Genomic DNA, 13,743 nt, shown 5'->3' with positions numbered 1-13,743 from the left:
TTGGAGTGAGCCAGCCACTCCCAGTCTTTATTCAGGCCTAATGTGAAGGTGTCAAGTTTGCAAATTAATTCCAGTTCTGCAGTTTCTCGTTGAAGTCTGTTTTGAAGTTTTTGTTTTTGAAGAATGGCCGCTTTTAAGTCTGTTTGTTGAGTGTCCAGGGAGATTGAAGTGCTCTCCTACTGGTTTGTGAGTATTACAATTCTTGATGTCTGATTTGTGTCCATTTTATTCTTTTGCGTAGAGACAGTCCGGTTTGGCCAATGTACATGGGAGAGGGGCACTGAAATCAAGTTTACGCAAGTTAAGAAGGTAGGAAGGATACATCTGGGGTCAGGCTTAAGGCATGTATCGGTTACAAGGCTCACGAGATACATACATAGTATGTAATCAGCATAGACCCAGATTGGGGTGTGGGAGTTTTTAAAGCGTCAGTGATATGCCACCCATAGAATATAGTGAGAATCCAAGTCAGTATTGGGTGTACCAAATTCAACTAATTCTATTTTTTTAACCACGATAGTCTCCTCAAGGGGAGGTGCACCGTTCCTGGAGGTACTGCAATACCAAGTCGATGCGTGGAGTGGATGGAGCAAGCTCCTATTCCATCTCCCTGTTCCAAAAATCCATTTAATATATAGTCCTCAGATAGAGAACGTATCAGATATTAATAAAATTTTTAAATCTGTTCTCATCAGTTTAAGATAATGTTGAAATAAGAAATGGTACAGAGTTCAAGCATAGAAGTTTCTGGTTGCCAGGGGATAAGGTACAGATTATCAAGGGGTGTAAAATTCGATTTAGGAGCTGGTGGAGTAAGGATCACATAATAATCTGCAATCTCCCCGACTGGGGGTAAAAGTTTAACCGGTCAGAGTACAGACATCGAGATATGGGGTAAGTTATCCACACAACAGCTATGTTCAGTATGCGGAGTATAGTGAGTGGATACGATGGTGGGGATGGGTCTACCCTCATTTGGTAGGGTTTAATGTTCAGTGGGTTTATGGTTCCAGTTCATACGGTCCGATGGGGAAGGCCTCTCGGTCTCTTTCCCACAGTGGGTGCACAAGGTCGTACCGGCTCACTCCTCCTGGTACTGTCGGTGGCCGGTGATGTGTTCGATGTAGATGTCCCTGGACCATCGGATGGCGTCCGAGACCATGAGGCGCCGCATGAGGCGTGCGTAGTGTCTACTGATCCCGCAGGTCCGCAGCGCACGCTCGTTGCAGGGGTCCCAAGTGCCCAGGGCTCCAACGATCAGGGCGTCCAGCTGCACCTCGTAGCCCTTCGCTCTCAGGGTGTCGGCCAGAGGGGCGTATTTTTCCAGTTTCCGAGCTCGGGCTTCTCGGAAGGCCGGGGACCTGTTCTCGAAGGGGACCGTGATGTCGACGAGGATGATCTTTTTCTGGGTTTCGTTAGTGACTACCACGTCGGGTCGCAGCGGGCTGTCGGTACCGGGGATGGCGCAGTTCACGGCGACCTCCCCCAGGCGCGGTGAAATGGCTTTCACCAGGCGGTTCTGGATGGCGTTGTGGTGCAGCTGCCAGGCTCTGGAGTGGGGCTTGCAGCTGCACAGGACGTGGGGCAGGGTCTCGTTGGAGTAGCCGCACTTCCTGCAACGCTTGTCTCGGTTCCTGTGGCGGACGGCTCCGTTGAGCGGGACGCAGTTGAGCCGGGCGCGGTGGATGAACCGCCAGTCGGCGAAGCGGGTGAAGCTGCCCCTGGCGAGGAATTGGTTGCTGGCGTCCCACTTGCTGGTCAGTTCGAAGGCTTTATCCTGGTCCTGCTTACACTTCAGGGCTTCTACATACAGCGAGTGGGTGGCTGCCTTCAGGGTCCTCTCCAGCAGGCCCCTGGCGCTCGGGGTGACGATGGTGTTGCCCTCAGACCTGATCTGCGGCACCAGGACTCCCAGCTCCTGGCGCTCCTCGCACCACTCCCAGCGGCAGCCGATGCGCTTCCCCAGGCGGCGCGTGGCATTGCGGGCGCGGGACCACAGTGAAGCGGTGTCGCCACCGTCCCGTCTGAATTCGCCATCCAGGGAACCGCTCAGGAAGCTGGCGGTGTCTTGGTTGGAGGGGGCTCTACCAATCCGCTTTTGTGTTGCGTCATGGAGAGCTTTTGCTGCGATGCTCCTTACCATGGCGTCGGGACACGTCAGCAGGCGGAAGGCGTGGGTGATCACCGCGATGTCACACAGGTCACCCATGCGGGGGACATTGGCACCGCCATGCCTGTGGGTGATATAGACCAGCTCGCTGCTGGCTCTCTGGGGAAGGAATAACCACTTCTTCACCAGCTGCCGGATGATCTTGTCCGCCTTGTTGAGGGGTACCTTTGCCACGGCGGATCCCCTTAGGACGAATGAGATGCGGGGGATCAGGAAGGCGTTCAGGGCGTTTATCTTCTGACATGGTGCTAGCAGTGAGGTGTCGATCTTGGCGGCATCCTGCAAGATCTCCTGGATGGTGTCCTCGGGTGTCTGTCGGACACGGAAACCCGTCGGCGTGCCGAGGTGTCGGTAGGCCTGCCCCTCTGCCAGGGGGATGACAGGCTCGTCCTGGATCTGGAATTCTGTCGCCTGCACCGAGTCCCTTTTGCTGCCATCTATGTGGAGGGATGCGCACTTCTTTGCATTGAAGCGGAGCCCCATCCAATCGGCAACTCGACTGGTGGCATCTAGCATACGCTGGAGGTTCTCTGGGTCGTCTGCGGTCAGGACCAGGTCATCTGCGTAAGCCAGGACGCTCACCCTCTCACCGTGGAGGTTGAAGCCATCTGCGCCCTTGGAGATTGCTCGCAGCAACGGCTCCATGGCGAGGTTAAAGATGATGGGGCTGAGGGGACAGTCCTGCTTAACTCCGCTCTGGATCGGGATCTCGGCGGTCTCCCCTTCGACCGAGCGAATGGTGGTGCTGCATCCCTCGTACATCTCTTGGATCGCACGGAGGAAGTTCTCTGGCATCCCAAACTCCTGGAGTGTGGCAAAGATGTGGTGGTGGGGCATGGACCCAAAGGCATTGGCCAGGTCAAGCCATGCTACCGTACACTGCCTCCGCGCCCTTCTGGCCATTTCGATGATGGTTTGGAGGACAAAGTTGTGTTCATAGCAGCCCTCGCAGTACATGAAGCCTTTCTGGGTGGAGCTGATGGCCCCCCCGCACACCGACCACTCCGTGATCCTTGACGCCAGGCAGCTGGCATAGAGCTTGTACATCGTGGAGCAGAGGGAGATGGGCCTCCAGTTGCTGGGGTCATCCCGCTCACCCTTCTTGTACACCAGAACCGTCATGGCCTTCTTCCAGGAGCTGGGAGTCCGGCAGAGTCGCTTGCGCTGGTTGAAGAGCGTGGCGAGGACCAGGCAGCCGGGATCTCGCTTTTTCAGGAGGCTGTAGCGGATGCCGTCTTTCCCGGGAGCTGTGTTTTTTGTTTTTGAGAGTCTGGCCAACACTTCCTTGGGCGTGAAGTCAGCTTCCAGGGCACCTGCGTCGTCAACACGGGGCAGGGGGTGGAGGCACTCAGGGCGCAGCGCGCCATCCTGGGCTGTGTGGTCGAATAGATCCTTGAAGTAGCTGTAGAGACGTTCAGATGGGATTGTGCAGTAGGGCGAGGGCCCGTCGAGGATCTCCCTCATGGCTTTGGAGCAGTTTGCCCAGTACAGCTTTTGGATCCTTGAAGCCGCTGCTGGATCGTAGCGGCGGTTGGCTCCTCTCCTTCTGGCTCCCCTGGTGGTGGTGTTGAGGTTTGGAACAGGCGTTCTGTGGGCAGGCGGGGCGTCCTCCTGGCTGGGACGTCTCCTGGGAGTGGTTTCCGCAGACAGTTCTTGGGCGAGCCTGTCTACGAGGAGGTCGAAGTCGTCAAAGGAAGCTGTTGCTCGTAGCTCCTCGGTCCAGGCAGTCTGCCACGGAGTGGCAGCCCTCTCCACCGGCTGCTGGCCCTCATGGTCCTCGACCTCGTCTGAGGCTGACTCAACGCCTGCATGGTCGACCTGCCGTCTATCTCGTGAGTCACCGTTCCCTTCGGTTGGGAGCTGGGGCGGGATCTTTGGCGGGATGCTGGCATTGCTAGTGGTCGGAGGGACGCGGTCCGGCTCGGGGGTTGCTGGGACACCGCTGGTCCTTCTAGGGGTGGCTGCTGCCTGGGCGGTTGCTGCTGGAACGTGAGATCCGCTGTTGGCAGCGTCCCGCAGGATGGACTCGGGGGCCGTGCTGGGCCGTCTGGTGATGAGGGCCCGGTGGTTTTCTGTGGCTGCGGGGTTGGTTCCTTCAGTAATATCTGGAGCTTGCGGAGCAGCCTGTGGCTTGGCACTGGCTCCCTCGGCTGCTGGAGTTTGCAGGGCGGTCTGAGGCGGGGCTCGGGCTCCTCCGGCGGTTGGGGTTCGCGGGGTGGTCTGAGATGGGGCTCGGGCTCCTCCGGCGGTTGGAGTTCGCAGGGCGGTCTGAGGCGGGGCTCGGGCTCTTCCAGCGACAGGATCTCGAGCAGCTATGCGCGAGGGGGCCCTGATCCTTCTGGGAACGGGGACGTGCTGGCCCGGGGGCAAGGTAGTGCTGAGTCGTCTCAGTATGGAGATTTGCCTGGCGACGTGGGAGGGTGAGATGGGCCTCCTGCTGGCGAGGACCTGGGTGGCAGTCCCCGCGGCAGCAGGCACCTTCTCAATCGCAGCACCCTGTTGCGCTGGTCTGACGACGGGGGCAGGCTTCTTGACGGCAGCTTGCACACTCGCTGTTCTTTGTTGAGGCTCAGGAGCGGTGGGCCGGCGCGCAGCAGCAGGGCTGGGAGCCGGGGCAGGAGGCCGTGTGGTTCCCTTGGGGCGTTTCCTGCAGGCGACTTGGTGCGTCTTGCATTGCTTCTGCGTCTCGAAGGGCAGGCTGCAGAGGGCGCAGCTGAAGGCGACCCGCTTGCTGTGGCATCTCTTCGGGTGCCTGGTGACGCCACCCAGGAGGTGGAAGCTTCGCGGGGGGGAAGCAGATGGGGCAGATGAGCACGTCCGCCGCGGGGGGGGTACTGCAGGTAGATGGTGTCCTCGTTACCTTGCAGCGGGGGGGTGCCAGCAGCACCAGCAGTATCGCTGGCTGGTTCAATCTGGCGTGGGCGGGTGGGGTCGAGAGGTCCGGCTGGGCAGGCATCTGGCAGGGGCCTGTGGTCTCTTTGGGTGGTTTCGGAGGCTGGGCAGGCATCCGGCCAGGCGCTGGTGACCCTCTGGGTGGTCTCTGGAGAGATGCTGGTCCCATCGATGGAGATTCCTCTCTTGACGGTGTGTAGAGCAGTGAGAGCACCATCATCGCCAGGGACCTGGGCAGCTGCGGGGGTGGGAGGTGGTCGCCTGAGAGCCTCTTGCGGCGGCAGAGCGGGGGGGCTCTCCAGTGGTGGCCGGTGTTGCTGGAGAGCGGGGGGGCTCTTGGTCAGCAGCTGCTGTAAGGCGGGGGGGGCTTGCCCTCGGCGGCCGGCGCCGCTGGGGAGCGGGGGGGTATGTTCCTTCTGGCTGTGATGTCCCGGCAGGCTGGCCTCCGAATGCAGGATCTTTCTGGAACAGCATCTCGGAGGGGGTCCTTCGAGCAGTCGCCGGTCTTCCTCTTCGTGCTGCTGGTCTGTAGTGTCCTGGAGGCGCCGAGGACCTTCGTTGCAGTCACTGCTCGAGAGGCCTTCTGTGGAGCAACAGCAGCGGCAGCGGTGGTACACGGAGCAGCTGGGGGTGTCTCAGGAGCAAAAGGAGAATTTTCTTCCAAAGCAGCAGTGGTAGAATACACCTTCAAAGCAGCATCGATTTTTTTCCAAAGATGGCAGCCGGAGAATCCATCTTCGGCGCACGTGTTGCAACCGTTCATAGAAAGATTAAACTGATCAGAACAGATTTAATAATTTTATTAAGATAATGTTGAAATAAGAAACGGTACAGAGTTCAAGCATAGAAGTTTCTGGTTGTCAGAGGATAAGGTACAGATTATCAAGGGGTGCGAAGTTCGATTTAGGAGCTGGTGGAGTAAGGATTACATAATAATCTGCAATCTCCCCGACTGGGGGTAAAAGTTTAACCGGTCAGAGTACAGACATTGAGATATGGGGGTAAGTTATCCACATAACGGCTATGTTCAGGTGCGGAGTATAATGAGTGGATACGATGGTGGGGATGGATCTACCCTCATTTGGTGGGATTTAACGTTCAGTGGGTTTATGGTTCCAGTTCATAAGGTCCAGTGGGGAAAGCCTCTCAGTCCCTTTCCCACAGTGGGAATTTTTCGAATACAGACTAACACGGCTGCTACTCTGAAACCAGTGATATTATAGTAATTGTTACAGTATGGTTATAATTTCATGTATATAGTTATGAGGCTGAAAATGTATCCTCCTTGCTTAAAGCAAGCCCATGCAAAAACTCTCCAAGAAGAGAGAGGCAGTTCACACCTCATCAGGGCATGGATGGGGCCTGCTATGCAAGTGGAGAGCTGCAGAAGGAGGCTTTCATCCCCAAGCCCTCTACCGCCCATCAACCCCTAACCAGGGGGTGGGGCTATTCAGGGAGAACAAGGCTTTAAAAAGCCCCATCCTAAGGGAGGAGAGAAGTTAGAGAACAGGAGCAGCTAATGTGAGTTTTGCAAGGCAGGTAACCAGATGGAGGACAGGTCCATGACCCTTGGGGTGAGTTTCTTCTCTGTGGGGGGTGTGTGTGTGTGGTGTAGTGTGGTTGCTGCTTCAATGAAGGATATAGTGTGGTCTGTTCGTTTGAGGGAACTTGTGTTGAGCCTAGCGGCCTGTTAGGAAAGTTGAGAGCTTCTTAAGGAGGCTGTGATGGCCAAGCCCTTGAGCATCCATCAACCCTTAGCAGGGTTTGGGGCTCCTCAGGGAGAACGAGTCTTTAAAAAGCCTGCTCCTAAGGGATGAGAGACACTTGGGAACAGGAAACTTTTAGCCCATGGGGGTGTGTGTGTGTGTGTGTGTGTGTGTGTGTGTGTGTGTGTGTGTGTGTGTGTGTGTGTGTGTGTGTGGGAACAGGAAACTTTTAGCCCATGGGGGTGTGTGTGTGTGTGTGTGTGTGTGTGTGTGTGTGTGTGTGTGTGTGTGTGTGTGTGTGTGTGTGTGTGGGGTATACTTGGTTTGTTTGAGGGAGCCTGTGCTGAGCCTAGCAGACTGCAATGCAAGGCTGAGAGCATGTTCTCGAGGCTTTCATCCCCCCATCCCTGTAGGACCTGCCAACCCTTCAGTCGGGGCTGGGGCTAATCGTGGAGGACGAGTCTCTAAAAAGCCTGCTCCTAAGCGATCAGAGGAGTTAGGGAACAGGAGAGCTCTGCGAGGGAGTTCTCCAGGTGAAGGAGGAGCAACTACGTGACCCTTGGGGTGAGTTTGTTGTCTGTAGCACAGGCACTGACTGGTGGGTGCTTTGGAAGAGGTGTGTGTGTGCTTGGGGAGGCAGGGTGAAGGGGGCACTCTGCCAGTTTTGGGGGGAAGCAATTGTCAGCATTTACACTGCACACGTCTATCCTATTCTAGTTACTGAACGTGTCTCATTGTTATCTTTACTATTTTAAGAATTAAATTGTTTTGAACTACATAATTACATTATTATGAATTACAGTAGATTAAAATCATTGCAATTACTTAAAAGTGGTCTTCACCTACGTCCCAGTTTAAAGACATTATGGATCACTGTCGCTTTCTGGATGAAACTGTCAGCAATCTTATTTACATCTAGGTCCCTTGGTATTGTTTTGGGGATTGTGTGTGTGGGTGGGGGTGGGGGAGGTGCTTACTGAAGTATATAGTGCGCATAGGCGGGGAGTTCTATGGGACCGTAGTGCCTGGGCACCAGGAATATTCCTGGCCAGGGGTGACAGTAACTCTGCAGACTTACCTGTATGGGGGCTGGGGCCAGTTCCGGCCCCGGAAGGGGCGGGGCTGGGGGGGTCAGCATCCCCCAGCCAGCCCTTCCAGGCCCCCTGAGCCACACCACCCGGGGCGCTGGTGGCGATTTAAAGGGCCTGGGGTTCCTGCCGCAGTAGCCAACAGGGAGGGGCAGCGACATTACAGTCACTGCCACGACAGCGCGTTAAGGACCGTCCTTGGCCGTGGCCGCGCTCGGACGTCCTGTGACTGCTCCGGGAGGGTTCGCTCTTGGGGAGAGGCAGCAGCCGGGAGCTGCAGGGAGAGCTGCTGCCTCTCCCCAAGCCAGGGAAGCAGAGGCCCCCGCCCGGCCGCCCCCAGCTGTTGGCTGCTGTTTCTCCCGGCAGAGCTAAATCCTGGGAGCTGAAGGGAGGGGCCCCCCGCTCTCAGCAGGCGCCGGCCTCCTTCGGCAGAAGCCCCTAGCCCCACTACCCTGCCGCAGGGCAGACGCCCCGAGCTCCCCCCAGTCTGGTAGGTGGAGAACGGGCCGCGGGGATGGGGAGCTCCAGGATCCGCACTGTAACTGTAAAAGAGCCGTGTGTGGTTTGCCCCCCCCCCGCCAGATAGCGCTTGCACACATCTTCTTTGATCTGTTTTGCTGCCAGACTTAACAGTCATGGAGTACGTCACAGGACATGGGAGGAGGTGCAGAGGGAGAGGGTGGGGGTGTGTGGTGCTTACCTGGGGCTCCTGGGCCAGGGGGGGCCTCCACGCGCTGCTACCCCCAGGCTCTGCCCCTGCAGCTTCCTATTGGCCACAGGGGCGCTTGGGGCAGAAGGAGCGTGTGTGGACAGACCCTGCTCACTCCGCCCAGGGGCCACAGACCGGGGCTGGCAGCCATGTGGAGCGAGCAGGCAGGCAGGAAGCCGCCCCGCTGCCGGTGGTGGCGAAGAGTGCCCGGGGGTGGAAGGCGGGGCCGAGGGAGAGACCCAGCCTCAAACAGTGCTGGAGTCGGTCCCCGGGCGGGGGTGAAAGTGAGCCGGTACGGGCCAGTACGGAGTACCGGTAAGAAGCCGGTACCAGCCCGTACGCAGCCCACATTAAAGCGCTGCTTGCTGCTTTTGCCTCCCCCGTCGACGGCCCTGCTGGCAGGGTCAGCACTGGCAGGGCCGCCGACAGGTGAGGGGGGAAGAGAAGAGAGAAGGGGCGGCGACGTTAAAGCGCTGCCACGGCAAAGGACGGTCCTTAAAGCGCTGCCGCAACAGTGCTTTAACGTCCCTGCGCCTTCCCAGTTGGCGCCCCTACCGGTACGAACCCTTCTTCCCCCTTCCCTCCCCCCGCGCCAAGCCGCCAACGGGGGTGGGAGGGGGCAAAGGGAGCAGCTGTCCTAGGGCCGGCCATTTAAGAGGGCCTGGGGCTGCTGCTACTGCGGCAGGAACCCCAGGCCCTTTAAATCACGACTGGCGCCCCGGGTAGTGTGGCTCAGGCGGCCTGGAAGGGCTGGCTGGGGGATGCTGAGCCCCCAGCCCCGCCCCTTCCGGGGGCCGGAACTGGCCTCAGCCCCCATACAGGTAAGTCTTCAGAGTTACTGTCACCCCTGGCCAGGGATATTCCTGGTGCCCAGGCACTACGGTCCCACAGAACTCGCCGCCTATGCGCACTATATACTTCAGTAAGCACCTCCCCCCCACACACCCCCACACACACACCAAACTCACCCTAGGGGTCACGTTGTTGTTCCTCCTTCACCTGGAGAACTCCCTCGCAAAACTCATGTTAGCCGCTCCTGTTCGCTAGTTCCTCTGGTCACTTGAGAGTTGGCTTTTTGAAGCCTTGTTCTCACATAATACAATCCCACTCTTAAATTTATCCAGCTCTATTTTTATATCTAATTTAGGTATTTGTCTCTATTACTCCATGCTTTGGAATGAGTAGTGCCATCCACCCCACCACCAGAAAACTACCCTCAAAAGGATTTCCCTGCACAGCTTACCTCTTAATTCTTGGTTTTCCTGAGTTGAGCGGGAGTGTTGGGAACGGAATCAGCTCAGGATAGGGTGTATGGGCAGTGGTTAGACAAGAGTCAGGAAGGAACTGGACTGGTACTGCAAGAAAGTAAGTACCTTAGGCAAGCCTGATTGTCTGTCTGAGATAGTTATGTGAGAGCAGAAAAGAGCATTGGGGCCACTGTAGAGCACAGGGGCCAGGGCCGGTTTAAGGCATAAGCTAACTAAGGAACAGCTTAGGGCCTCACAATATGAGAGGCCTCTAAAAAAGAAAAAACTGACTCCATTTCAAATTTTATCAAAATCAGTTGATAAATAAAGGAGATAAGGGAAAAAGAGGAGATTTTCGTTCAAATATGACAAATACACACATCTGGCTAGACAAAAACCCTTTACTAATTGTTCATTATTGACAGGTGCGAGGCCAGGGCTGAGGGGGGGCGGGGAGGGGGAATTGCACTTGTAAAATTAGGTTTCAGAGTAGCAGCCGTGTTAGTCTGTATTCACAAAAAGAAAAGGAGTACTTGTGGCACCTTAGAGACTAACCAATTTATTTGAGCATAAGCTTTCGTGAGCTACAGCTCACTTCATCAGATGCATTCAGTGGAAAATACAGTGGGGAGATTTATATACATAGAGAACATGAAACAATGGGTGTTACCATACACACTGTAACCAGAGTGATCACTTAAGGTGAGCTATTACCGGGGGGTGGGGGGAGCTTTTGTAGTGATAATCACGGTGGGCCATTTCCAGCAGTTGACAAGAACGTCTGAGGAACAGTGGGGGGGGGGGGGGGGAGATAGTTTTACTTTGTGTAATGACCCATCCACTCCCAGTCTCTATTCAAGCCTAAGTTAATTGTATCCAGCCTGCAAATTAATTCCAATTCAGCAGTCTCTTGTTGGGGTCTGTTTTTCAAGTTTTTTTTAGTTGAAGTATTGCCACTTTTAGGTCTGTAATCGAGTGACCAGAGAGATTGAAGTGTTCTCCAACTGGTTTTTGAATATTATAATTCTTGACGTCCGATTTGTGTCCATTTATTCTTTTACGCAGAGACTGTCCAGTTTGACCAATGTACATGGCAGAGGCACATTGCTGGCACATAGAATATCAGGGTTGGAAGGGACCTCGGGAGGTCATCTAGTCCAACCCGCTGCTCAAAGCAGGACCAATCCCCAAGTAAATCATCCCAGCCAGGGCTTTGTCAAGCCTGATCTTAAAAACTTCTAAGGAAGGAGATTGTACCACCTCCCTCGGTAACGCATTCCAGTGTTTCACCACCCTCCTAGTGAAAAAGTTTTTCCTAATATCCAACCTAAACCTCCCCCACTGCAACTTGAGACCATTACTCCTTGTCGTGTCCTCTTCTACCACTGAGAATAGTCTAGAACCATCCTCTCAGGTAGTTGAAAGCAGCTATCATGATGGCATATATCACATTGGTAGATGTGCAGGTGAACGAGCCTCTGATATTGTGGCTGATGTGATTAGGCCCTATGATGGTGTCTCCTGAATAGATATGTGGACACAGTTGCCCCTCAGGGGGAAATGTGAGGTCAGAGACGGCAGTGTCAGGAAGCAATCCTGCCAAGCTCATACTCGTACGGGACTCGTCCTAGGAGCGAGGTCATGTGTAGCGTCCCCCTTGGCTGGTAATACCCAGAAGGGCGCCGTCTTTGGTTTACGGTCCAGCACGTTGAGTCGTATAGTGCCTTCGTTCCTGTTTTTCTTCGTTTTCTTAAGTGTTCGTGTGTGTTTTCTTTCTTCTGATCTGTACATCCGTACAATTGTTTATTTTAGTGCGCCCGCCGCTTTCTGCTTCCTGAGCCATCCACGTTTCACGTGCCTGAGCTTGCAGGCGATCGTCTTATGGACTTGCGTCGAGCGGATCTTGAGGAGGATACGTTTGTTTTGGCTTCCCTCCATCAGTTTTGGGAAACTTCACAGTAAATATCAGAGTGCTGACGAAAGGATAAATAGAGGGTTTTGAGAGAAGCGAAGGAAGATCTAGATCTATCTATATCAAAATATCCTGAGTACTTGGTGAGCAAGTTATTTCAAACTAGGTGCATATAAGATTTATAGGCTAGTTATTATATTTGCTTGAGTATAGGCTAGATTTTCTCACTCTCTCCATGCCTGTCTAAAGATTACCATTCTCTCTTTCGCTTGTTGTCACTGTGTGTGTCCTCTGTGTTTTCTCAAGATAAATGAGTGGTCCTTGGGGAGACCGAAGTGAACACGAAGAGAGAAGTCTGCCTAGAAAATGCTGCAAGAAAAGCAATCTGCCCTAGGCATTCTGTGCAGCGAAAGGGGCAGGCACCAGTCTCCTCTAGCAGAAGCCCCTAGCCCCACTACTCTGCCGCAGGGCAGAAGCCCTGAGCTCCCCGTCCCCAGTCTGTGGTAGGTGGAGAACGGGCAGGGGGAAATGTGGAGCTCCAGGATCCGCACTGTAACTGTAAAAGAGCCGCATGCGGTTTGGCCACCCCGGCCGGATAGCGCTTGCTCACATTTTCTTTGATCTGTTTTGCTGCAAGAGTTAACAGTGACTGAGTACGTCACAGGAAGTGGGTGGGTTTATGCAATTTAGGAGTATGCGGCAGCAGCCGGGGAAAGCAGCGAGATGAACCCAAGTAACCAGACTGAAAGAATTCTGGGTCCTTGAGCAGAATTGTGTGTTGAGTTCTTGCTTGAATTATTACATTGGAGTCATTTAGGGGGAGCGATTGTCACTTAGAGTTTCCTAGTTGTCAAAGTCTCATTGAGGGCATTTGGTCCCTGTCCGGGAGCTCCTCGCGGTGACGTAGAAAGCTGTGGCGGAGGTAGGGCTGCCTCGGTTTTCAGTGTATCGTTATCGCTTCTCGGCCTTTTGGCTAAGATCAAGTGTAGTATCTGTTCTTATCAGTTTAATATCTGATACGTCCTCTATCTGAGGACTATATATTAAATGGATTTTTGGAACAGGGAGATGGAATAGGAGCTTGCTCCATCCACTCCACGCATCGACCTGGTATTGCAGTACCTCCAGGAACGGTGCACCTCCCCTTGGGGAGACTATCGTGGTTAAAAAATAGAATTAGTTGAATTTGGTACACCCAATACTGACCTGGATTCTCACTATATTCTATGGGTGGCATATCACTGATGCTTTAAGAACTCCCACACCCCTATCTGGGTCTATGCTGGTTACATACTATGTATGTATCTCGTGAGCCTTGTAACCGATACGTGCCGTAAGCCTGACCCCAGATGTATCCTACCTTCCTTATTAACTTGCGTGAACTTGATTTCAGTGCCCCTCTCCCATGGACATAGGCCAAACCGGACTGTCTCTACGCAAAATAATAAATGGACACAAATCGGACGTCAAGAATTGTAACACTCATAAACCAGTAGGAGAGCACTTCAATCTCCCTGGACACTCAACTAACAGACTTAAAAGCGGCCATTCTTCAAAAACAAAAAACTTCAAAACAGACTTCAACAAGAAACTGCAGAACTGGAATTAATTTGCAAACTTGACACCTTCACATTAGGCCTGAATAAAGACTGGGAGTGGCTGGCTCATTCCAAAATGTAATTTTCCCTCTGTTGATACTCACTCCCTCTTGTCAACTGTTGGGAATGGGCCACATCCACCCCTGATTGAATTGGCCTTGTTAGCACTTACCCTCCCCTCCCCCGCCCACCCACCCACCCACACTTGATAAGGCAACTCCCATCTTCTCATGTGCTGTATATTTATACCTGCCTCCTGTATTTTTCACTCCATGCATCTGATGAAGTGATACTTACTTTTTAGAACCTGGATTAAACAACTGTGTGAATTAATTAGACTTGGTTGTATTCTTCTCCCCACCCAGCGTATGTTCCATGGATCTTGATTTGTGAGACCACGTGAAGGCACTAGGTGTCCTGC

General features: G+C 54.2%; 1 non-coding gene and 1 pseudogene across 1 annotated transcript; one reads left to right on the top strand and one right to left on the bottom strand.

Moving 5' to 3' along the window:
* Nucleotides 1-530: 530 nt before the first annotated feature.
* On the bottom strand, nt 531-708 carry LOC119563826 (annotated as a pseudogene).
* An 11,969-nt stretch (nt 709-12,677) lies between these two features.
* LOC119563829 lies at nt 12,678-12,868 on the top strand. Its single transcript, XR_005222439.1, has one exon. It is a non-coding gene; the product is annotated as a U2 spliceosomal RNA (small nuclear RNA).
* The last annotated feature ends 875 nt before the right edge of the window (nt 12,869-13,743 follow it).

This window comes from Chelonia mydas, chromosome 15 (genome assembly GCF_015237465.2).
Source record: "Chelonia mydas isolate rCheMyd1 chromosome 15, rCheMyd1.pri.v2, whole genome shotgun sequence".
NCBI classification, from domain to species: Eukaryota; Metazoa; Chordata; order Testudines; family Cheloniidae; genus Chelonia; species Chelonia mydas.
This window is presented reverse-complemented; position numbering and strand designations above follow the sequence as displayed.